This window comes from Neovison vison, chromosome 2, assembly GCF_020171115.1.
Source record: "Neovison vison isolate M4711 chromosome 2, ASM_NN_V1, whole genome shotgun sequence".
NCBI lineage: Eukaryota > Metazoa > Chordata > Mammalia > Carnivora > Mustelidae > Neogale > Neogale vison.
The window spans coordinates 32,896,459-32,922,879 of NC_058092.1; the positions used below are offsets into that span (position 1 = coordinate 32,896,459).

At 41.0% G+C, this 26,421-nt stretch overlaps 1 protein-coding gene across 2 annotated transcripts in view; it reads right to left on the reverse strand.

Annotated features, from left to right (window-relative positions):
• The window catches only part of FOXJ3 (forkhead box J3), a 164,298-nt gene extending 140,226 nt beyond the window's left edge, over nt 1-24,072 (reverse strand). For both annotated transcript variants that reach the window (XM_044237976.1, XM_044237974.1), the window contains exon 1: nt 23,929-24,072. The gene's annotated coding sequence lies outside the window, so the exon portion shown is untranslated. The remainder of the gene's footprint in view (nt 1-23,928) is intronic.
• Nucleotides 24,073-26,421: the final 2,349 nt, after the last annotated feature.

Genomic DNA, 26,421 nt, shown 5'->3' on the forward strand with positions numbered 1-26,421 from the left:
TCGAAAGTAAGCTAAACTATAAATAAGATTCATTTCTAATTAAAACACTCTGAAAAGAAATACAAGGCTAAAAGATTCACCACAATCTGAATCAAAAATGCTATTAAACAGTAAGAGGAATTATACTGAAGACAGACATAACAGGAGGCATAGGAGAAATAGGTAACACTATAACTCTAATATCCAAAAGTGCTGAAAACTCGTAAAATTTAACAAATTGTTATGCTTGTTATACAGAGAGTGTGTCCCAACTATTTAGCAGAATCCTACTGATCTGGGAGAAGTGCCTAAAGGAGACAAAAGAGTTAGCATGCAGGTTCCCATTCCCACATAATTGTCCCCTACCTCATCTACTCTTCAATCAAAACAGTGCTACCTTTGGGCGCCTGGGTGGCTCAGTGGGTTAAGCCTCTGCCTTCGGCTCAGGTCATGATCCCAGGGTCCTGGGATCAAGCCCCCGTGTTGGGCTCTCTGCTCAGCGGGGAGCCTGCTTCCTCCCCTCTCTCTCTGCCTGCCTCTCTGCCTGCTTGTGATCTCTGTCAAATAAATAAATAAAATCTTTAAAAAAAAAAAAAAAGTGCTACCTTTATTGATTTTATATACCAGAATTCACTAAGACTTCATGTGAAGAACAGTTCCACTGTTTAAAAGAAAGTTAAAAATAGCATTCAAACAGAAGGAATTTTGAATAAGAAGCTACAGCTTCAAATTCAAATATGACACTACGAGACCTTGAAGAATTTATGGTAACCTCACTGAACCTCAAATTCTGCATCTGTAACTTGGCGATAAATACTGCCTATATAATTTTATTTACTCATTAGGGACAAACTGCAGGTTTGTTACTAGAATTAAATAAATCAATGAACAAATGTAAAATGGTCTATTAAGCACTACTACCTGGCACAAGGATGATCCACAATTGTCTACACGTAACATGAATGAGAGAAGTTGGAACGGGCATAAGCACATATATATGCATATACTGTGCAAATGGTGGAGATTGTACAACTAAAGAAAACATGTTCATACTGAAGGGGATGGATCGGCTGCTAGTTCTGTTCCAGCTAACTGCTGCTAAGCAGGATTACAAACCCAACATTCTAAGAACCAATTTTTCAGAAGAAGAAAGATACACAAAATTTTATTTGAAATCTCCTGATTTTTCTTTTCTAAATACTATGTGGACCAAACAAAACATCAGATTCTGTCCTAAGTTTATAAACTTTAATCTAGAAGCTGAATGAATTCTCAGAATCTAACTGTTCCTGCATGCACATGAGAGAGACAAGGCACTTGTACTTCCGCTAGAATGACAGAATAGATAGCTTAATCAACATGTCACTGTAAATTACAAACACTGGATAAAATCTCTTAGTCTTTATAAATTAATCAATAATCCTGAAGAAAAATAACATCTGATCAAGGCCAAAAACTAAATATAACAGAGAAACTAAATAAGTATGCAGGGTACTGAAACCAGCTTTCATTCACCTTCAAGGCATTTTGCCAAACCCTATGAATTTCAGCTTGCCCTCAGAAGACCAATGGGGGCTCAAGGTTCAAAAGGCAAAGTCCAGGTGTTACCCAAGAGATAGCAAGGAAAAATGTTTCTTAACCTTGGCCACTGAGTGCCAACAAGGGAATGGGACAATGATTACAGTAAAACAGTATCCCCCCAATATTCATAACCATAAGGTGACTCTCACCTAGATTATGGTTTTAAAAGATTCATACTTAGAATTCTGTTTACGGTAGTCCTAGAATGGTAGTATTCCCCACCCATCCTTGAGAGAGCAAATCAAGTCCTCTGGGGAATCTGCCTTTGATCTAGGCCTAGAATTATTCTCACTATCTGGTACCAAAATAAATAACTTCATGGGTGCCTGGGTGACTCAGTCAGTTACACGTCTGCCTTCAGCTCAGGTCAAGATCCCAGGGTCCTGGGACTGAGCCCCATAGTGGGCTCCCTGCTTGTGGGGAGCCTGCTTACTCCTCTCCTTCCTGCTTGCTTTCTAATAAAATCTTAAAAAATAAATTTTAAAAATAAAAATAAGTAAATTAATTAACAATCAAAAATCACAGAACCCAGAAGGAAACAAGGCACTCAGAGAAAGATACAGCTGAAACATCAGTTTGCAGAATCAAAACCTCAAAAAGATTTCCAGATATGGTGATTACTTAATTACTAGACACTTTACTGCTTTACTTTATGGGTGATTTAACTACTCCTATTTCAATTACCTGTATGAATCTCAAATTTGTGTCTCTAACAGGAATCAATCTCCAAACATAAATATCTAACATTCCATCTTGGAAAACCCAAATCTATCATTCCAAAACAAAATTCATCATCTTCTTTAATGTATTTACTATCATAAAATGACACAGTCCTTTTATCTAAGAATGGTCTTCTAGCCTAACTCCTTCCTTTGCCATTGTTAAAATAGAACACTTCTTTCCAATCTTTGATTTCTATGAGGAATGACTTCTCTAAACACTCCTAGGCTCTTAGGCCACTCCTCATCAAAGAGGTAAGTAACTTGGTTACTGGGTAGAGCTAACTCAGGACCTACATCAGGACTCTACAGGCACTGATCTGGATGCACCTGCTCTGTTGACCCTGACAATCTACATATCAGGAGGGCTGGCCCATGGTCTAGATTGGAACGGTGGGGATAAGAGAGAATGTGGAGAGTGAGTTAGCCCATTTGACTTTTAAATCTAAATCACAATCTATATTCTACAATATCAGCTTCAGCAAAAACAAAGATAACTCCTCCAAAAGCTACCGTATTACCCAGCAACTCAATCCTACACACACGTCTATGTGTATACATATGTGTGTGTGCATATCCAAGAGAATTTAAAACATATGCTCACAAAAACTTGCACATAAATGTTCATAGCAGTATTATTTATAAATGGCCAAAAAGTTGAATAAAATCAAACGTTAAACTTATGAATGGAGGGCCTCCTGGGTGGCTCAGTGGGTTAAAGCCTCTCTGCCTTCAGCTCAGGTCATGATCCTGGGGTTCTGAGATGAAGCCCTGAATCGGGCTCTCTGCTCAGTGAGGAGCCTGCTTCCCCCTCCCCCTCTGCCTGCTTCTCTGCCTACTTGTGATCTCTGTCAAATAAATAAATAAAATCTTAAAAAAAAAACCCTTATGAATGAATACACAAAATGTGGCATATATACACACTATCCATAATATACAATATTATTATTCAGCCATAAAAAGGAATGAAGTCCTGTTACATGCTACACCATAGCTGAACCTTGAAAGCCTCATGCTAAGTGAAAGAAGTCAGACACAAATGACCAGATATTTGGAAAACTGATTAGTAGTAACCAAAAGATGGGGGGACAGGGAGTGATTTCTATGAGGTTTTTTCTGGAATGATTCAAGTGTTCTGGCACTAGATAGCAGTGACAGTTGTACAAAAACACTAAGGGGCACCTGGGTGGCTCAGTGAACTGAGCATCCGACTCTTGGTTTCAGCTCAGTCATGATCTCCGTGTTGTGGGATCAAGCCCTACATTTGGCTCCACACTCAGCAGAGTGTGCTTGTCCCTCTCCCTCTGCTCTTCCCCCAACTTGTGCTCACTCTGTCTCATAAATAAACAAATAGTTTTTCTTTAAAGATTTTATTCACTTATCTGTTAGAGAAAAATCAGTGAACGAGCACAAGGAGGGGGAATGGCAGGCAGAGGGAGAAGCAGTCTCCCCGCCAAGCAAGGAACCCTATATGGGACTTGATCCCAGGACCCCAGGATTATGACCTGAGCCAAAGGCCCAACCAACTGAGCCACCCAGGCATCCCTAAATAAAAATCTTAAAAAAAAAAAAAAAAGCCTTCAGTATAAAACCAAATTACATGCCTTAAAATGATAAACTTTACAGTATGTGGATCTGTATCTCAATTAAAAAATAATTTTAAAAGTAGTAATATTTTTTCATCTGTTGGTTCTTGTTAAATTCTTCAGTTCAGAACTTAGGTAATGGAAAAGGATCTTATATTTTGAGTCCCCCAGACATCAAAACCCTTAGGACCCCCAATTATTTACCATTTACTACCAACTCTAGCTCCCAGTTATCTTTCTAATCTGCTTTAGCCTCAATGCCTTAGTTTCAGGTTTCTCCATTTTTATCTTGACTACTGCTCCTAAATGGTGAACCCCAGGCTGGTTAACTGAAAGAACAAACATCTGCCAATCTTCTCCCTACCCAACAAATACATGACCAGCAACATGGAAATCTCACAAAAGAAGGCTAAAGTTCACAGTTCAGTCGGGAAAGTCTCAGTGTCCTCTGAATTACAAACTCACACTTCTGAAGCCAACTATAGTTGAATAATTATATTAACTCATTCAATTATATCCATAATTTATACAGTTTGAGTTGGTGCAAAAAGCACCTCGTAGAATTTTCTCCAAATCCTTTAAAATCCAACATATAAGAAAGTTTGTGTAAAATGGCACAACCAGAATATGGGTACTAAAAACCAGTCACTCACTGATGAATATGCTCCAGTAGAAGCTACACCATCACCAACACAAGAATATGGAATTCCTTTTAGTAATACAAGCAGTCTTCAAGGGTATATTAAACTGAGTTACAGGGGCACCTCGCTGGCTTAGTCAGTTAAGTATGCGACTCTTGATCTCAGGGTTGTGAGTTCCAAGCCCCATGGGAGGCTCAAAATTTTTTTTAAAAACTAAAAGTTATAAACTTATAAACTATTTACATTTAGGAAGCAGATGTTTAACAAACTAACAGTAGTATAATAATGTATTATTTGGGAGCAGGAGGTGAAATGGGACAAAGTATTTTGAAAAATCTCCCAAGTAAGATATTTTTTTTTTTTAAAGATTTTACTTATTTATTTGACAGAGATCACAAGTAGGCAGAGAGGCAGGCAGAGAAGAAGGGAAGCAGGCTCTCTGTTGAGCAGAGAGCCCAATGCAGGGCTTGATCTCAGGACCCTGGGATCATGACCTGCCTGAGCCAAAGGCAGAGGCTTTAACCCATTGAGCCACTCAGGCGCCCCACTCCCAAGTAATTCTTATTTAATTCTTATTCTCCTCTCTCCAACCAACACAGGAATATGATGCTTTATAGTTTACAAAGAACTTAGCAACATTCATGACCTTGAGTCAAGACCTAGACTGGAATTCCAATTATGACCTTAGGTATACTGTTAAACTTCTCTAAGGCTTAATTCCCTCCTTTCCACAAAAGAGAAGATCCATGCCTCAGTTACAGGGACCACAGTTTGAATGAAAACATCTGCATAATATTAGAAAAAGAACTACAAGCTGGTTGAAAATAAAGGCTACAGGACTAGAGGTCAGAAACTATTCCTTTTTTTTTTTTTTTCCTTTTTAAACTTCTGAACTTAGACCTGTCTTTCAAAAGACTTGAGAGTATAAAATTCACTAGCATCCATGAAGGAACAACCCCTTTGACTCATCTTACTTAACTGAGCACTATGACTTGTTACACCATTAGTCACAGGTAATTATTAAAGCAGTCAAAGAAATAACCTGTCTTAATCAGCCAGAACAGAAGAAATCTACCATAGGAAGGAGTAAGGGGAAAAGAATCCTGCTGAGTGAGCAGCAATAACCTACTCATCTTACCTCAACTAGCTATACCTAAAGGCAGTGGCACAGCTTGAGCTAAAAGGTGAGATCTGAGAGTCCTATGCTCTCAAAAAGCAATTAAAATCATGTGAGAATGATCAGTTCACCAAGGGAGAATTAATGGAAGATGAGAGGCCAAACTTAAACTTTGGAGGGCTCTAGTAGATAATTAAGAGAAGAGGAACTAGTTTAAAATAAAAAATAACTTAAGAAAATTGTACTGGAGATGGCTACAAGTGATTTAATGCACAGAAAGGCAACATGTCGATTAAAATGGACACACACTGATAAAAGAATATTGGCTTTTATTAGAAGATCATTGACAGTACAGAGGGTGTGTTTTGTGTCCTAGTGAAAGCAAAAAAACAGACTGCAAAGGAATAACAACTAGGGTAGGGAAATAGAGATTTAGCTACAAATTGTATAAAATGAAAATAAATTGGGGGGGGCGCCTGGCTGGCTCAGTGGGTTAAAGCCTCTGCCTTCGGCTCAGGTCATGATCCCAGGGTCCTGGGATCGAGCCCCACATCGGGCTCTCTGCTTGGCAGGGACCCTGCTTCCTCCTCTCTCTCTGCCTGTTTCTCTGCCTACTTGTGATCTCTGTCAAATAAATAAATAAATAATCTTAAAAAAAAAGGTTTGGTGAGTTTTCCATCAAATCTTGCTCTTATTTAAAGTGTACTCTTGGGACGCCTGGGTGGCTCAGTTGGTTAAGCAGCTGCCTTTGGCTCAGGTCATGATTCCGGCATGCGGGGATTGAGTCCCACATCGGGCTCCTTGCTCAGCAGGAAGCCTGCTTCTCCCTCTCCCTCTGCCTGCCATGCCACTCTGTCTGCCTGTGCTCACTCTCTCTGACCAAAAAAAAAAAAATAGTGTACTCTTTTTCAGCTCTTAAGGAACCTGGTTTACTCATATATTGACAAACATGACAGCTAACCGTATGTCAGATTTTGGGGGTGTAACTGAATGAAACAGACGTTTATCTGTATTCCAGTGGAGGAGAACCAGACAGTAAAACAGAAGTCATATTGTGGGTGACAAGAGTTGTGAAGAAGAAATCAGAGTAATGGGGGGATACAGTGTGATGAACATTCTTTTTTTTTTTTTTTTTAAAGATTTTATTTATTTATTTATTTGACAGAGAGAAATCACAAGTAGATGGAGAGGCAGGCAGAGAGAGAGAGAGAGAGAGGGAAGCAGGCTCCCTGCCGAGCAGAGAGCCCGATGCGGGGCTCGATCCCAGGACCCTGAGATCATGACCTGAGCCAAAGGCAGCGGCTTAACCCACTGAGCCACCCAGGCGCCCCTGTGATGAACATTCTAACATATTCTTCACCTTCTTTGATTTCTTAATATGTTCCTCTCTGCTTGACCTTATTGCACTTCCTATTTCTTTTTTTTTCCTTTCTTTCTTTTTTTTTTTTTTAACAGAAAACTTCTATAATTTATTAAAAATTGCACGAGCACCAACGTGAAGACAGACTTTTCTTTCTGGTGCCTATGTTTCTTTCACCTGGTGTATGTTTGGGTTCTATCCCGAGAACTAGAGATCCCTCACTGTACCAAAGAAGGCCCAGAAGTTCTAGAGTGGTACAGGTGATCATGAAGTGTCCTGGGCAAAGGCCAGGAAACAATGATCTTGACCACTATACAGCCTGATGCCACGTTTATAATGAAAAATATCTATAATGAAAAATGCCTTTCGTAGGGCACTGGGGTGGCTCAGTTGGTTAAGCCCTATTTATTTTCATTTTTTTTTTTTTTAGATTTTATTTATTCATTTGACAGACAGAGATCACAAGTAGGCAGAGAGGCAGGCAGAGAGAGAGGAGGAAGCAGGCTCCCTGCTGAGCAGAGAGCCCGATGTGGGGCTCGATCCCAGGACCCTGGGATCATGACCTGAGCCGAAGGCAGAGGCTTTAACCCACTGAGCCACCCAGGCGCCCCCCCCAATTTATTTCATAAATAAATCATATATTTCCAGAATATATGAAGAATTCTTAAAACTCAATAATAAAAAGATAACCCAATTTAAAAGTGGGGAAAGATCTAGAGATATAGCTCATGGGTACAGCATTTGACTGCAAAAAATGGGCAAAGATAAAAGTTACTAAGATCTACATATGTCCAATAAGCACATGAAAAGATTAGTCATCAGGGAAATGCAAATCAAAACCACAATGAGATACCACTTCATACCCACCAGGATAACTATAATTAAAAAAACAGACAATAACAACTGCTGCAAAGGTATGGAGAAACTGAAACTTATATATTGCTAGTGGAAATGTAAAACAGTGTAACCACTTCAGAAAGTTAAGCAGTTTACTAAAAAGTTAAACAGAGTTACCATATGACACAGCCATTCTACTCCTAGAGTCTATATAAAAGAAATGAAAACATTCATCCACACAAAAATCTATAAACAAATGTTCACAGCAACATTAAATAACAGAAAAAAAGTAAGGAGTGGCTCAGTGGGTTAAGCCTCTGCCTTCAGCTCAGGTCATGATCTCAGGGTCCTGGGATCCAGCGACCGCATGGGGCTCTCTGCTCTGCAGGGAGCCTGCCCCTTCCTCCCGCCCCTGACAGCCTCCCTTCCTACTTGTGATCTCTGTCAAATAAATAAATAAAATCTTAAAAAAAGAAAAAAGTGAAAACGATCCAAATGCCACTAGCTGATGAATGAATAAATAAGTTGTACTATATCCATACAGTGGAATAGTTAACAATAAAAAAGGGATAATATATGCTACAACATGACCCCTGAAAACATGCTAAGTGAAAGAACCCAGTCACAAGACTACACAATTCCATTTACATCAAATGTCCAAAACAGGCAAATTTATATTAGTAATCAGACCATGGATTAATAGTTACATTAAATTAGATTAGTTTCTTAGAGTCGGAGGAGTGGGGAAGTAAAGGGGACTGACTGGGTATGGATGGGGTTTCTTTCAGAGAGAGAAAAATGTTCTAAAATTAGACTGCAGTAATGGTTACACAACCCTTTGAATACACTAAAAAACATTAAATTTCACACTTAAAATAGGTGAACTGTACAGCATATGAATTCTATCTCAATAAAGCTTTAAGAAAAAAAAAAAAAGAGCAAGTTTAGAGCTCCATCACACAAATGTTCTTGTTAAGTTCCTGCTTCTTCCCTCACTAGTGCCACAGGAGCCAGCCCCACCCCCAAACTGGACCAGGAAAGGGAGAGTAAAAGTAATGACTTCACCAGAAAGCAATGTTACTACAGCAGTATCTTCAAATCTATAACCCCCTGAACCATTAGTGGTTCAATAAAGTTTCTTTTCTGTTGAGTTCCACTATTTCCACCACCTATTAATTAAACATATTTAATAACACTTATGGGTCATTAAAAAAATTCTATATAAAATTCTACAGAAAAACATTCTACCAGTATCTACAAATCAACTACTTAGGTTATACCTCTCTCCTCCTAAAACAAAACCAAACCCAGGTTATTCTCTAATAACGGAAGATGAAAAATGCATGCCAAGCAATCAGCTTTAGCTTTTTAAGACTGTTTTAACACTAAAGAGTCTAAACTAACTGCCCCTTTCCCCTTCATAGTTTAGGTCTGGTGTCAACCGAACAGGTGGTAAATGTGGGGGGATAGGAGCTTCTTGGCCAAACATCACAGAGCTATAGATTCTTCCAAACCCCAAACCTTACTTCCTGCAATTTATATAAACAGATCACAGGCCACCCTCTTCAAACCAAATCATAACCTAAGCAAGTAACACAAGATTCTATTTCTAGGTCTGTCATTAACCCACTGGATAATCCTGAAGCTTCAGTCTCCCTACTTTGCCCAATAACTTAACCACAATTTCTGGTACCAAAATCATATGATGTGGTCTAATAAAGAACGTTTTCCCAATTGATAGCTTAGTTTTTATGGAAAATCTGACAAAAATATGTGAAATTAAATCATATTATATGCTTGTCACTTCTACTGAATGTACATGAAAAAAGAAAAATTCAAAAGACTGTTCACTACAAAAATGCTGAACTCTTCTATTTTAAACTTTTAAAGGTATTCACTAAACAGAGAGACTAAGCCTTCAGAGGGCTGAAGAGTTTTGAGGCTTTAAATTTAAACTCAGTTATATTTAGAAAGCCAAGATGCCACCTCTCTGGATCCTGTATCTTTATCTTGGTCATTTGATTCATGTGCTTTGCCTGGTGTAATTCAAAGCAAGAGATCCTACAATATCCCTGAAAAGTAAACTGAACACATCAGAATGTACTGATTACCACAGGAATGTCATGCTGTATTGCAAAAGACGGGAGGCTACAGTCTCCCACTGCTAGAGCTGCCCTGTTCCCGAAAATCCTGACTCAAGAGTCTAGGGTGAAACCTACGGAATCTGCTAAATAAAGTATCGCAGGTGATTCTGATATACAACTTAATTCAGGAACTACTGGTTTAGGACAAGGATAGCAGAAAGGTTTCATATCATTTACCAACTATGCTCAATAGGTAATAGCTACCTGAAGGGCTACACTGAGGAGGTCATGTCTAAAAACAACCAGTAATTAGTAGTTTGCCATGGACAAAGTGATGGGGAAGTGGCCACATGCAAACCACATTATCTGTCATCTGTGATTCAGACCACTAAATGGGCTTTAAGGAGGCTTCTGAGGTAAGAGAAAAAAAGACTTAGATCTGGATTATTTACTTTTAACTGGCAAAAGCTTTGGCTGATTCTGAGAAGGTTGAAGGCAGCAAGAATAGGCCCACTGGCATACGTGCCAATACTCTCCATAAGTACTTATTAAGCTTCTTTCTCTCTCAAATAAATAAAATCTTTAAAAAGAAAGACAGACAGAAAGAAACAAAACAAAAGAGCACCTGGGTGGCCCAGTTGGTTAGGCATTCTCCTTCAGCTCAGATAATGATCCCAGTGTTCTGGGATAAGTCCCGGGCTCAAGTCCGCTTTCCCCTCTACCTCTGCCCTCCCCCATGCTCACGCTCTCTCCCTCTCTCCCTCACTCTCTCTATTCGATAAAAAAAAAATCTTTAAAAACAAACAGGGTGCCTGGGTGTTAAGCAACTGCCTTCAGCTCAGGCCATGATTCTGGAGTCCCTGGACAGAGTCCCACACATCCAGTTCCCAGCTTCCAGGGGAGTCTGCTTCTCCCTCTGACCTTCTCCCCTCTCATGCTCTCCCTCCCTCCCTCTCTCTCTCAAATAAATAAATAATATCTTAAAAACAAACAAAAACCTTCCCAGTATTACACAGAAAAAGATAAGACTTCTCTCAAAATGTCAATAAATTATTTCAAAAACGAAAATTGTGCACAACTGTATAAATTTGGTTTTTAAAAAAAAGGGGGGGTGGTGCCTGGGTGGCTCAGTTGTTAAGTGTCTGCCATCTGCTCAGGTCACAGTCCCAGGGTCCTGGAATCGAGCCCCATATCAAGCCCCCTTCTCAGCAAGAAGCCTGCTTCTCCTTCTCCCTCTTCCCCTGCAGTGTTCTCTCTCTCTCTCTCTCTCTCTCTCTCACTTTCAAAATAAATAAATCAATCTTTAAAAGAAAAAAAAGGTTGTGCCTTGAGTTCCATATTGGGTAAAGGTGGGAGGTAGTGGGAAGACTGAGTACCAAGCAAAAACAGTATAATTTAGGTTGATTCAAGAGGGAATCAACTGGGGGTCTCATCAATACATGACTACAATAATGGGTTAAGATTCCCCTGGCAGCATTTTCAGGGGGGGCCCCCACAATGGGGGAACAATCAAGGCATGACATGGGAAAGCAAAAAAATCTGCTTTGTATTATTTTGTATGTGTCTGTCTTTTAACATTGGACTACTGGCTCTTAGTGGGCCAGGTATGTCAAACTAACCGGGGGGGGAGCGGCTCAGTACATTAAGCATCTGCCTTCTACTCAGGTCATGATCCCAGGGTCCTGGGATCAAGTGCTGCATCAGGCTCCCTGCTCAGCAAGGAGTCTGCTTGTCCCTCAGCCTCTTCTCCTCCTCCCTGGCTCTCTTCCTCTCTCCCTCTCACTCAAATAAGTAAAAAAATTTTTTAAATTTTTTTTTAAATTTTAAAAATTAAATACTTAAACAAAGAGGGTTGAGGCATATGTGGCAAACAGCTTAATAATGGTCAAATCTGTGATGGGTATATGGGGATTCATTATATTTTATCTGCTTTTACAAATACTCAGCAGTGCACTTGCAGTCCAGCACCGTACAATTAATTCTTTTTCTTTTCTTTCTCTGATTTCAGGAAGCTTAAGAATGACTAGTATTTCTGAAGAAAACAGCCTAGACTCAATCAGATGAAAACGAGCATTCATTTGTTAGCTCTACTAATAAGAAATCTCTCTGAATCTATTCAAAGAACTTCTTGTAAATTAATATGAGAACTAAATATGAGCCAAGAGAGTGACTCAGCTGCTAAAAAGAAACAAAATACAATCTTAAACTTCACTAGAAGCATAGTACCCAGATCAAGGAGGGTAACAGTCCCGTGTACTCTTTACTAGTTAGTTCACAACTGGAGTATTGAGCTCTGTTTCCAGCATCACATTTTAAAAACACTTACAAGCTAGAATGCTTACAGGGAGAGATACCAGACTAGTGACGAGTTTAGAAGCCAAATGTCAAGTGCAGAATGTCTGAAAAAAGTAGGTGTGTTTAGTGTGGAGAAGAAAACATTTCCCAGCCTTCCCTGTCACCTCAACCATAGAGACCCCTGGTGTAGTACTTTCCAGAGGATTTCAAGAGTCATTAACAGGCATTCCATTGTCAGATAAATCTGAAATAAACACTTTTCTAACAGACTTATCAAAGGGTTCAATATCCTCAAGTGCTTTACCATTCTTCAGGAAGGATATTCAGTATTTCCCAAAAGGAACCATTTATTCATTCATTCAACAAAAATTCACCAAGCCCCAATTATTGGCCAAACACTCCTCCGCGTGCTGGGGATACAATGAATATTTTAATATTCTGGAGAGTACTTTGTGAAACAGAGTATCCTCTGTTTCTTGCTACCCCTCTAACTTGCACTGTGCTCCATATCTCTGGGTTTATTATGCTGCAGGCCTAGAAGGTCCACCACTAATCTTAATTCAAACATTATCTCCACAAAGTTTTTCTGATCATAAGCAAAACTTCCTTTTCAACAAGCTGGTGGCTCCTTCTCTGTATCAGCTCTCTGTGAACAGACTACTCCTCTTAATTACCTTCACATCTCTCATGATGCCCAGGACAGTATCTTGCACACACAGGTGTTCTAGAAGTACTTGCTGAATGAATAAACACTGAAATATTTGAAGGATTATCTTGATAAAGAACACAAACTAGGTCTCTACTGTTCCACAGAGGATGAAGAAAGAGATGAACTTAAAGGAAATTTTACCTCAATTAGAGCTAATGACAGTCTATCTTATAGGTATCTGTGACTACGGGCATTCTAAGAGTAGCCAAGTAAGTACGTATCAAGTGCTTTAGTGGGAAATCTCGCTGGTCTGAATGATTAACTCTTAAATTTAGGAACTACTGTACTTCTCACCATATCAGACAAAAGGAAACTTTCAAAACAATGTATTTGTAACAATATTAAAATTCTAGGGGAACCTGGGTGGCTCAGTCAGTTAAGCATCCAACTCTTGGTTTTGGTTCGGGCCATGATCTCACAGTGGTCATTGGACTGAGCCCCAAGTCGGCTCCCCACTCAGTGTGGAGTCTGCTTCAGAATCTCTCCCTTCCCTTTTACCCTTCCTGAGCACATGCTCGAGCTCTCCAAAAATCTTTCCAAAAAAGTTCTTAAAATTAAACATGAGGGGTGCCTGGGTGGCTCAGTGGGTTAAAGCCTCTGCCTTCGGCTCAGGTCATGATCCCAGGGTCCTGGGACGGAGCCCCTCATCAGGCTCTCTGCTCAACAGGGAGCCTGCTTCCTCCTCTCTCTCTCTCTCTCTGCCTGCCTCTCTGCCTACTTGTGATCTGTCTGTCAGATAAATAAATAAAATCTTTTAAAAAAATATTAAACATGAAATATCTTTTCATTTACAACTACAGTAAATATATAATATGCCCGTTAATGTCTTTTAAGTGTTAAGTATAGAGGATAAATAAAAAGAAGATGCAGTCTCTATCCTGAAAGAGTAAATACAAGGTTGCTCCCAAAGAAAATCTGAATGCTAGGTCATTTACCTCAATAAGAAATGTTCCTTAGATAAAGAAATTCTTTAGATAAATGATTTTGAATATTTTGCAGGCAGAGATTTAACTATGAAGCCATTAGCTTCTCTTAAAGCCATCTACTGACACCACTAAATACATTAAGTTCTTCAAAAAACAAAGCTAGCCACTCTGCCTTTTTAGTTAACCAGGAAAACAGAAGAAATTCCAGAATACCTCCACATGCCACAGATTACCTCTGCAGTGTCTCTCCCAAAGTAAAAGCTGTAGTCCTCGCTGGCAAGGACCCTGTCTTTTACTTGTGTCCCCGGCTTTTAGTACAGTGCCCAAGACACAGCAAATGGTGAATAAATGAGCAAACAAGTGAGAGAAATTTATGAGTCCAATGTCCCTGGATGAAAACTACCTTAACCACGAATAGGGGCACCTGGGTGACTCAGTGGGTTAAAGCCTCTGCCTTCGGCTCGGGTCATGATCCCAGGTCCTGGGATCGAGCCCCACATCAGGCTCTCTGTTCAGCAGGGAACCTGTTTACCCCTCTCTCTCTCTCTCTGCCTGCCTCTCTGCCTACTAAATAAATAAAATCTTAAAAAAAAAAAAAAAACCACAAATGGTTTTTTTTATTTGAAACCTGCCAATGATATGGCAGCATAAAAGTAGATCTTAAGTCTAGTTTTCTTTATAAACTGGTGTGCTATTTTTAGGTCACTTATTGATAAATAATTACTAAAGTAAACCTAAGGTCTTGGTTGCTTCTAGGGAATTAAAATTAATTCCTTAATCAGGAGAGCTAAATGACCAAATTCTAATGCAAAGAAAAATCCAAAACACTTATTACACACACATTTTGACCAATAGATTATAATGAAACATTATCAAACTGATTTATTACTGTAACTGCCTAGAAAGCAAAATACTTTGATAGCACCAACGATTTTTTTTTTAAGATTTTATTTACTTATTTGTCAGAGAGAGTGAGAGAGTGAGTGAGCACAAGCAGGGAGAAGCAGAGAGGGGGAGAAGCAGGCTCCATGCTGAGCAAGGAGCCCGACACAGGACTCAATCCCAAAACCCTGAGATCATAACCTAAGCCCAAGGCCCACGCTTAAGCAACTGAGCCACCCAAGCGTCCCAATACCAAGTGTTTAAACTGCTCTTCCAAAGTGCTATGATTCACATCTGTCTAAATTCTCATTCTAAATTTTCATACATGTTTAATTTTCCTGATTATAAAAATGGTATAAGCTCACTGTAGAGAACTCAGAAAACATAAAATGGGTTCAAAGGAGAAAATAAAGACTACCTACTATGATGCCTTCTTTCACAGTTTTTTTTTTCTATGCAGTTGTAATTTCTTTATATACTATCATTCTTCCTACCCACTGGGCAAGAAACAATAGACTCACACTATGACAGTAACCCTAGCTCCCTCAGTAGATTCGAGTTCCAGGTACATTTTCTTAAGAGTCTACATGTTATAGATGTGTACTTCCAGAACATAAGACCAAATCTCCAATTTTCTAATTCTTAAAAGTATCCCTTCGGAGTCTGTCTCCTCCATGCCTCCAGAATTCTACAAAGGCAAAGAAAGCAGACTCAAGTAAAAATACATCCAATGACTGGAAATGAACCCAAATTTAAAAAGGCAAGAAGTTGTTCTCAATAGTTTTATGTCCCTTAGTCTGATAGTATCACAAGTTCTGTTCCAAGCAGCCAAGGTCCTTTGGGGTCCATAGCCTTTAATTTCTACCTCAAAAATCCAAAGCATATTCTTCATAAAACCTTAATCAGTTTCCTATAAAGAGTACAAGACCAGAAACAGAATGCACGATCTTGGTTCCTGTTTTGGCGCTACTGAACAACTTGAGTAATACTAAGTCTTAGCTTATATCTCATTTTCTCCATTTGTCAGTAGGCATACTACTTGCCCCATGTCTATTACTGGGCTGTTGGGAGGTTCCAACACTGAACAGATCAGAGAAAATGCTTTTCAAAAAGTATTACTCAAATATAAGATGGTTATTTTCCCAAAACACACGTCCCCTATAATAAACAATATAAAACACGACTTCCCCACATAAACAAAATCCCTTTTCCAATGGTGATTACTATGTATACGCCTAGCGCGACAATACCATCAAGACCTCCTTACACAGGGTAGACAGGGAGAGCACGTTATAGATTCGCAGACCCAACCACACTAGCAGAAACTGATGCTATATATTATTCATCTCCTACAATGACAGTAAACCTGCTCCTGACTACAGCATATTTGACTGTTGTGTCTATTTCCCAAAGTTCTACAGCCAAGCCACAGAAATTTTAGTCATTTTTGAACAAATTTAATAAGCACCCATGTACCCACCAACCAAAATCTAGGATCTTAACAGTAACTTATTTTTACCATATTGCACTCCCCTCAGTCCAATCTCTCTGTAAGCAGTATAAAATTATTAGTGAATTCTTACAGTCTGCCCACCCCCCCATCCATTTCCCTCACAAATCTGTGTCAATGTTCAATAAGGACAGATCTCTACTTTAAGAAAAATTCCAAACCTGGGGTGCCTGGGTGACTCAGTCATTAGGCGTCTGCCTTGAGCTCAGGTCATGACCTCAGGGTCCTGGAATCAAGCCCCCCTGCTCAGCAGGCCTGCTTTTCCCTCTCTCGCTCTTGCTTTGTATCAAACAAAAAATTATTAAAAAAAAAAAAAAAAAATTCCAAGCCCAACTTCTGAGATCTCTAATAAGGTAACATCAGCACTGTATGATTCAGATCAATCTTATTTCCTTGATATCACTATACCACTGGGCAGGACGCTGTCCAGTAGGTAAATTCCTTTACAGCTTTTTGCTCTGTAATCCAGAAGAGTTTAGCTAAAAGTTTACTGGGTAGTCTCCTTCAAATATAGGATCATCCTGAAAAAATGGACCAACTGTTCTGTGACCCTCTCCCATGTGTGACCCAACTCTTCATGATCCTCTCTACATGTGAATGAAAAAACAGCCAAAGCTATGCTGCAGTTTGATGTTTCTGCCCCTCCCCCAAAAACCCACATATTGAAATCCTAAACCCCAAATGATGGTATTAGGAAGTAGGTCTTTGGAAGGTGCTTAGATCATGATGGTAGAGCCTTCATGAACGGGATTAGTCTCCCATAAAAGAGGCTCCAGAAGGCTCCCTTGCACCTTCCACATGTTAAGGTGCCAGCTGTAAGGCCTTCACCAAAAGGCAACAATGCTGGTGCCTTGTTCCTAGACTTTCCAGCCTCCACAATTGTGAGCAATAAATTTTTGTTACTTCTAAGCTACCCATCTGTGGTATTTTGTTATAGCAGCCCAAATGAACTAAGAGAGCCAACATGCAAAGTTATAGAGACTATCTCTGAAAACTCCCACGCAAGGATTTTCCCCACCCCTAAACTATTAGCATTCAATTCAGAAGAGAGACCTCTAAGATTATGTTCTGACAACAGTTCCTCTTATTGCATTCCATAAGCATGAGTCCATTACAGACTACTTCACCCATTGATGATGGGAAATAAGTCTGACAGGGCAGTGCCAATGTAGGTCTGATTATACCAAAACAAAATCACTTCAGATTTATGCTAAAATCTTAAAGCAACCAGAGTGGTTTAGTAACTATCAGAATCTATGCTTATTAAATGTGTCAAAGTAAGAGTTCTTATTGAATATGGTCCTAATTAAGACATATTCTTATTTATCCTATATTTTATCTTGTTACAGGACAAAAGTTTGACACCATATATAAGTGCCACTTCTTTCCGTTTCAGAATAGAATCCTCAATTCTATAAGAAAGTAGTAACCATTTTGAAAGACATCACATTCTCAAGTTATCAATTGGTATGTTAAGCAGAATAGAAACTGAAGGTACCTAACTACAAAAGGCTACTTAAAATAAATAGAATACCATTGTTATAAATATAAATACAACATCTGGTTCCATATAACAAAGCTATTTCCATATCCCAACAGATGGTCCACAGTAATAATGCTTTGCTGATCTGGTTATAACAAATTCTATTAAATCCAAAATCCTGTATAGCAGATGCCTTTTCCAATTTCAGTATAAGTCAATCTCTTTAACCAAAACACTGTGCTTTGGTTCTTGTTATTTGTGCACTAAAATCCAATTATGCCAATTAAGATGATCAAATCTTTTGACAGTTATAAAATGCCACTGTGGTGTTTTCTGAGTTTTCAAGTGAAGGACAGAGTATCTCTACCTAGGACTGAAACACTAACTGTCGATAATGGAAAACAAAAATTCAGTTATAAGAAGGCTGAGGAGAGGTAAAAGTGAGCTTTGGCTATCTAAAGCCAAGGTTCCTGAACAGTGGCAATGTGGAAAGCTAAGTGCATAACAAAGCCAACAGTGAAAAGCACTGAAAACAATGCAATTTCTGAGTTGAAAGGCTATTAGGAAGAACAAACAAAAAAGTTTACCTGAAAACAAACAACATGTATCTCTGTACAATGCAGTACACAGTTCAGTTTTAAAATATGTGGACACAATGTCAACTTTAATTTTGCTATTTGCTTCCCAACACACTCAAAATCCAATCTTCATATCCTTGTCATGCCCTTACTTGAAATATTACCCTCTATTAACTCATAGCCCAGTAAGCAGTACAATGTAGTGATTAACAGCCACTGAGTTCTGAAAATAGACTACAGGCATTCAAATCCTGCCTCTTTCCATCCCTAGCTAAAGAACCTCAGACAAGCTACTTAATCTCTCTGTGCCTGTTTCCTCTCTGTGTCTGTGAAATTGATAATAATAAAATCTACCTGTTAGTGTTGTTATGAGGATATATGAATAATAAATGTTAAGTACTCAGAATACTTTTGGACCCATATTAAGGCTTCAGAAAATGCCACTATCATCACCACATAAATACCCATTGATGTTCTGAAGAAAAGGCAGGAATATGAAATCACTTATCTAAATCACAGAGCACAGAAGTAACAGAATCTGGTTAAAAATACACAAACACACACAAACACACACACACACATTCATTTTAAGTCCCGAAGATTAGACATTAAAAATTACTGATTCACTAAGTAAGGAAACTTCCCAGCCCCTCCAATTACCCAGAAATTCACATAGGAATCCTTTAACTTAGAACACTAGCAGGGAGTAGCAGAAATAGCAATGAATATGGACTAAGGAGATCCAATAGCTCCATTACTGATTTAGATGTACAATCTCGGGCAAGTCACCTAACCTAAACTTCAAGTTGCTCATTTTAAAAAATGCTTTGCCCACATCACAGGACTGTTATGATACATAATGAGATGATGTATGAGAAAATTTATGTAAACCATAAATACTACATGAATGTTCAAGGGCCACATCTTACACATTTTTAATTCCCAAAGCCTAGCGAAATGCATAGCAGAGGTTACAATCTAAAAGAAAAGCCATAGGAGGAGTGAAATTCACAGGGTGAGGACTAAGATGAAGTAAGGGAAAGGTTTTTTACAAGAATAAGAAACCCAAATATCCAACTAATGAATGGATAAATAAAAGGTAGTATAGCCATACAATGGAATATGCTTCAGCAATAAAAAAGGATGAGATACTGATACAAACCTCAAGATGGATAACTCTTGAAACACTATGCTAAGACACAAAAGACCATATGGTATATGATTCCATTTATATGAAATATCCAGAACAGGGTATATTTTGGGGGGGATGATGAAATGACTAAATGTGATTGTGGTGATGGATGTACAACTTAATTTACTAAAAACCGTTGAACCACATACTTTAAATGAATGAACTATACAGTATGTAAATTATACCTCAAAAAAACTTTGAAAAAAGAGTAAGAGAAGAAGTTTGTGAGAACCATTAAAGTATAAAATTACTGGCTTTAGAATATATTTGTTTCTTTCTTACAGAAAAAAAAGTGAGTTTCCTGATATTTGAGTAGTTCTGACACGTAGACAAAAAAGACTGGTGGAAGAATTAGGAGAAAATACTTAAAATTACCACACCAGGGGTACCTGGGTGGTGCATTCGCTTAAGAGTCTGACTCTTGGTTTCAGCTCAGGTCGTGATCTCAGGTTGGGAGATGGAGGCTTGCATCAGTCTCCCTGCCTAGCAGAGTCTGCTTGAGACTTTCTCTCCCTCTCCATAACCCCTAAAATAAATAAATAAATCATTAAAAAAAAAAAAAAATTTAACCACCCCAGACCATAATGTCTCTACAGATCTTTCCATGGAGAACAAATGTGATATCTATTCTTATCCTTCCTTTCAAAATTCTAAGGTTAAAAATCACTTCCCAATCCTAAATAGTCTTTCCATCATGATGATTATTTCTGAACTCCCAGACTACCTCAGATACTATCAACCCCAGTGCCTCTCCTATCCTTGGCTTCTATAGCACTGATACACTTCCTGGTTCTTCTCAGAATGTTTACCTGTTATTCTATAATGTCACCCCAAATTCCAAACCTCAAAGCTCTTTCACCATCATACTACTAACTTCCTATCACTCATCTACTCACCTGTTTTTTACTACCATCTACACAGCCCTGATCAGTGAAAAATCTACATTTTTATCTCTATTAATCCTATAACAATGTACTGATACTTCAATCGTACTCTAGTCAATTTTTCATTGTCTTCACTGAGGCTGGCAAGCAGCAGTGTGGCTCAACCAAGATAATTCCTATGCTATTTCTATGTGGCTTTGCAATGTGGGGTACATTTTTTTCTTCTGAATAGATCTGTTTTTCTAATTGTTTTGCTTACACTAGTCTTCATTTCCAGTCAAGCCAGCAAGGAGAAAAGCCGTCAGAACTGGCAGAAAACTAGCCTACTATTGAAAAACTGATTGAACCCTATCTAATGTTGCCCATAACCAATCTTAGCTCATTTCCCTTCACAGTGATACTTTCCTAATTTCCTCTTATCAGTCATCCTCCCAGGACTCTAGGCTTTTATCTTTTAATGCTTTTTCGTTTTCTTCCCTTTGTCCACAATCATCACTAAGCTCAAATTAATCTTTACTCACACATACATCTTCTTATATATCCTATGCTTCTTCCTCAGGACAGTTCAATTTAAAGATTAATGCAAAAAGCTCAAAGATGAGACTGCCTGGGTTCAAATCCTCACTCTGCAGCTTACTCTCTGTGGGATTTGGGGCAAGTTACTTAACCTCTCTGTAACTCAGTTTCTTCATGGGAATAGTAAGAACTTGGCGGAGATTTTGAGATAAATACATGTAAAGAGCTTACAACAATGCTTGGCATGCAGGAGACACTCAATAAATATTAGCTATTATTTTATTCCCACAGTTCATTACCTTATGCCAGACTCTCATCTTACTCATAAAATTCTCCAAGACCATTCTAGTCAGTCTCCTCACTCCAGAACACTCAGATAATACAAAAACCTTTGTCAGGGACCATATGCATTCTCTTACTCCCAGTCTTTAGAACCCAAAATGGTACCCCATCAAACCAAACCCTACATCCTAGATAGGTCCCCCACCAACACCTACTCACCAATCCTGAATTCATTTATTACTATTCACCAATCTAGATTCTCTGTGCAGGTCAATCTACTTCCTGTATCTTTTTTTTTTAAGGATTTAATTTACTTGTCAGAGAGAAAGAGAGTACAAGCAGGGGGAACAGCAGGCAGCGAGAGAAGCAGGCTAAGTAAGGAGCCCCATGCAGGACTAAATTCCAGGACCCTGGGATCATGACCTGAGCAGAAGGCAGACGCTTTACCACCTGAGCCAAGGTATCCCTTGCTATATCTTTTTATACGCTGTCACTTCTTTACCTCTGTAAATACTCCCTCACTCTCCTGGAATACATCTCGGCTCCTCTAAAAATGCCTATCTTTTGCAAATCTCACTTACACCTTTCAGGTCGGCTGCATTGTCATCCCAACCAGGAGTCTGATGTTGCTTGGTAATTTATGAATATGTATGTTATGTGTTGTTTCCCGGAAGAAGCTGAAGCATTTGTAGAGACCACATATTTTATTCCTTGTGTCTCTTCATACAGACTACTTCATACACAGCGCAGTATTTTGCAAAAGTATACAAATGCTGACTGGCTTACTGAAAAAATATGTTTCAGAATACATCAGAAAAACAGTCTCTATTTTCCACTGCCCCACCCATACTCAGCATGATGAAAACAGATAGAATCTGTTCTTCAATATCTTTATTTTGCATGGGAGAATATATGAACAACCGTACCACACAAAAAGTATAAATATATATACACTCAAAGGGAACATACAATGCAAAAGACAAATCAAGAAAAAGGGAGCATGCTAGCCAACTTGGAATCTAAAAAGTGACTTCAAAATAGTGAGATTTTATTTCACGCAAACTAATGAACCAAAATAAACATGTCCTAGCCCCAGCCAACAAGTACCTCATAAAAGTATGAAAAGTTCCCAGTATCACAAAAAACCAGTAACAAGATTCACCTCAACTCCAAGAGACACAAAAGGAAAACAAAAATTCTCAGGTTTACAATTTAAAAACAAAACAAAAAAAAACTTAAAAAATTCAATCACATCCATATATATGCCACCCAAACAGAAAAATGAAGGGAGTTACCGCTTTCCTTTAAATATTTGTTATGCTCTAGGAGGTATAAGGCTTCTCTCACTTGCTACTGCAGCCTGCTCCCTGTTAAGGGAGCAAGCAATCTGTGGTCACACAAGAGCGAAACACAGGAAGCTGGAAACCTTAACCTGGAACGGACATTAAGGAAAGAAACTACCCAAAACACGTTTCAAAACCAGCTTCGAAAAACAGAGTAGCGCAAAGATACTCAACAGAAAAAGAGGAAAAGTGAAATAAAAGAGCTCCCACAAAATAAGTGACTCAGTGAAACTCTCCAGTACCGCGTTCCAAGTAAAGAGCCATGCATGCAATACTTCCATAACATGCACTCATTTCACTGGGAGGCAAAATAGAAGAAAAAAAAATACAGGTCAGGAAAAGACAATGCCCACCAGACGCTAACTCCCGGGCCGGCCCAACTCCTTTCATTCAGGAATCCCACTAGAAGCAACAGAGACGTGAACCGCACAACACAGAAAAGAAAAACCTCTGCCAACCAAACACACGAAAAGTAGAACGGAGAAGTGAGAACTACACACCTCAGTGCATCGGCAGCTAGAGCACACTCTTTTGGATCAAACAACAGAGAAAAGAACCAGAACAGCTAAAAGCAGAGGAGGAACGATGTCTATGACACTAAGCCCTGCCATGTCCCCTGCTGGTCTCAATTTCAGAGAGTACAACTCCTGCTTCTCCCCAGCTAACCAACAGTCGGCCTCAGCAAAGCAAACTGCCCCTAACACCTTCCACGCCACGGGAGGAAATCACAGAGGAAAAACCACCGCGTAAACCTCCCTCCTCACCAGCTGCAAAAAATGGAGGGGGGAGCGGGGGGAGACACCCTACCACGTGGGCAGGATGCAACACACACCGGACAGCAACACGTCCGCATGGAACGGCTGCCTCTGCCCCAATGCCGGCAGAGGACACAGCGTCAGGGTGGGTGGGAACGGAGGCCCCTCGCGCGGGCCTCATCCCGAACGAAGGGCTCCTCCGAGGCCGGAGGTACTGCCCGCCTCGCCGGCCGAAAAACACCCCAAGCTTGAAGGGAAGAAGCTGCATCGTGCCGAGGTAGGGGGCCAGCCCAGGCCAAGGGGCAGGTCACGGAGAGGAGCCCGCCGCTGTCCTCGGACTCGGCGCCCCCGGGAACCCCGTCTGACTCCCCCGGGGCCTGCCTGGGGGAGGGGCGGGAGGCGCGGAGCCACCGCTTCCCGGCTGAGGGGCAGCAGCAGCTGAGGAGAAACGCCGCGGGGGAGGGAGGGACCCAGCCCTCGCCGCCCGCCAGGCCCCAGCCGGGACGCGGGCCCCCTGCCCCGCCCGCCGCCCACCCCGCACCGCCGCCACGGCCGAGACAGGAGAGGGCGTCTCGCGGAGGGCAGCCCCTGCCTCTGTCCCGGGAGATGCCCCAGCCCCGCCTCCTCGCCCGCCGCCTCGACCCCGCCGCCCCGGCGGGGGGCACTCACCTCAGGCTGCGCAGGCCGGGACGGCCCGGCCGAGCCCCCGGCCGCTGCGTGCGTCTCCGCCTCCCGGGAAAGGTCCCAACGGCGCCTGGTGCGAGCGGCCGAGGCCCCGAGCAGCGCCGAAAGCGGCGGCGGCAGCGGGAGCAGCCAACATCCGGGGCCGCGCACCCGGAACTACTTCCCGACCCGCTCCCCTCCCGCCCCCGCCGTCGCCCCCGCCTCCCGCGACGTCGCTGCGCCACCGGCACGGCGTCGACGGCGTCGACGGCGTCCCCTCCCCTTCGCGGACAAGGCCGCGGCAAGGCACGCAGGATCCCTCCGCTGGGACAAGTAGTGCCCTGGGACGCCGGGGTAGCTCCCTTAGCGTAACCCGTATTTTGGAGTTCCGAGCGATTTGCGGTCCCTGCGCCTCCGAGTGGCGGCTAGGAAGTGGGGACGGCGGGGACAACCCCGTAGTTGACAGCAGGATCCTTTGGCCTTGGACCCTGCCCACGGATTCCTCAGGCCCCATGCCCGGGAGGAATGGCGCTTCGTGACCTTCCCCTACCCCCTGCCCCCTTGGTAGCTGCAGGCACCCCGGCCTCTCCGGGGAAACCAGACTCCTTTTCCAACTTTGCACAGAGCGGGTTCTACAGGCCCCAAATAAGGGCACCTTGGCCCTTCAGGACCTTCCTTTCAGAACTTTACAAGTCCCAGATTCTAGGCCCATCTGCCGAGGCTTGACCCTGTCCTATCCTTAGTTTCCTTCTTAAAACAGTAGCTGGGACTCTAAAGGCCTCTCTGATTCTAAAATAGTTGCCCAGGGGGCACCTGGGTGGCTCAGTGGGTTAAATCTCCTGCCTTCGACTCAGGTCAGGGGATCAAGCCTGTCGGGCTCTCTGCTCAGCAGGAAACCTGCTTCCCTTCCTCTCTGCCTGCCTCTCTGCCTACTTGTGATCTCTATCAAATAAATAAATAAAATATTTAAAATAGTTGTTCAGGTTATGGTCCTTCCTATCAACAGGTGGAACCTTTTGAAGAGTAGTTCGGAAGACCTGTGAACTTTGGAATTTCCTTCTACGTCAATCTTCACTGATTCTTTCTCTAAACTATTAGCACTGCTAATCTGCCCTGTAATTTCATACTTAATTACATTCAGACCTCTAATTTGCTATTGCTTCATTGGGTTAGTCGCATATATATAAGCAAGAACCAACCATACTTTTGAACTCAAAGTAGGTGTTCAATATTTGGATACTCAGATATTTGTTAGATGAATACTAGGTTGATTGGATGAAGAGAAAAGAAGAGGCCTGAACCAGTTGGCCCTGGGAACCTTTTTTCACATAGTCTGGTAGAGATCAGATAAAGATGTCAGGTAGTTAAAGAGCTGAGTACCCAGTTCCCAGTACCCAGATTGAACACCTGCCATTTGCTAAGCATTTATTCCTTTTCTGTTTAAGACTCTAGCAAGAGGGCACCTAGGTGGCTCAGTGTTTGGTTAAAGCCTCTGCCTTCAGCTCAGGTCATGATCCCAGGGTCCTGGGATCAAGCCCTGCATCGGGCTCTCTGCTCAGCGGGGACCCTGCTTCCTTCTCTCTCTCTCTCTCTGCCTGCCTCTCTGCCTACTTGTGATCTCTGTCAAATAAATAAATAAAATCTTTAAAAAACGGAAAAAAAAAAAAAAGACTCTAGCAAGATTCTAGGGGCCCCTGGGTGGCTCAGTGGGTTAAAGCCTCTGCCTTTGGCTCAGGTCATGACCGCGGGTCCTGGGATCAAGTTCTACATCAGGCTCCGTGCTCAGCAGAGTCTGCTTCTCTTTTTCCCTCTGCCTCTCCTCTACTCAGGCACACGCATGCTCTGTCTCTCAAATAAATAAATAAAAATCTTAGAAAAAGCAAGAATCTGAAAATAAAAAGATTTATTTGTCCAACAAATATTTGCCAGTAACTACTAAGGTTGTTAGACACTACTTTAGTGCTTGGGATATATCAGCAAACAGTAGAAAGAAAAGAGAAAACATATCCTTCCCTTTTGGAGTTTTCATCTATTATGAAGGAAAAGGCGATTAACATAGCAAAATTATTGGGGTGCCTGGGTGGCTCAGTGGGTTAAAGCCTCTGCCTTCAGCTCAGGTCATGATCCCAGGGTCCTGGGATCGAGCCCCACATCGGTCTCTCTGCTCAGCAGGGAGCCTGCTTCCTCCTTCTCTCTCTCTCTGCCTGCCTCTCAGCCTACTTGTAATCTTTTCCTGTCAAATAAATAAATAAAATCTTTTAAAAAAATAGCAAAATTATTTAGTGTGTTAAAAGGTATTTGGTGTTATGAGGGAAAATAGAGTAGGGTAAGGCATATGAAGAAAACTTGAGGAGGGTGGAGCTTGGGATTTTTATTTTTAACAACAGCTGTTTATTTACCAATAATGGGTTTATTTGTTCAACAAATATCAGCCAAACCATGCATTAGGTGCTGGGGCTTCCGTGCAGAACAAGCCAAAGTTCTGAGCTGGTGGACTCC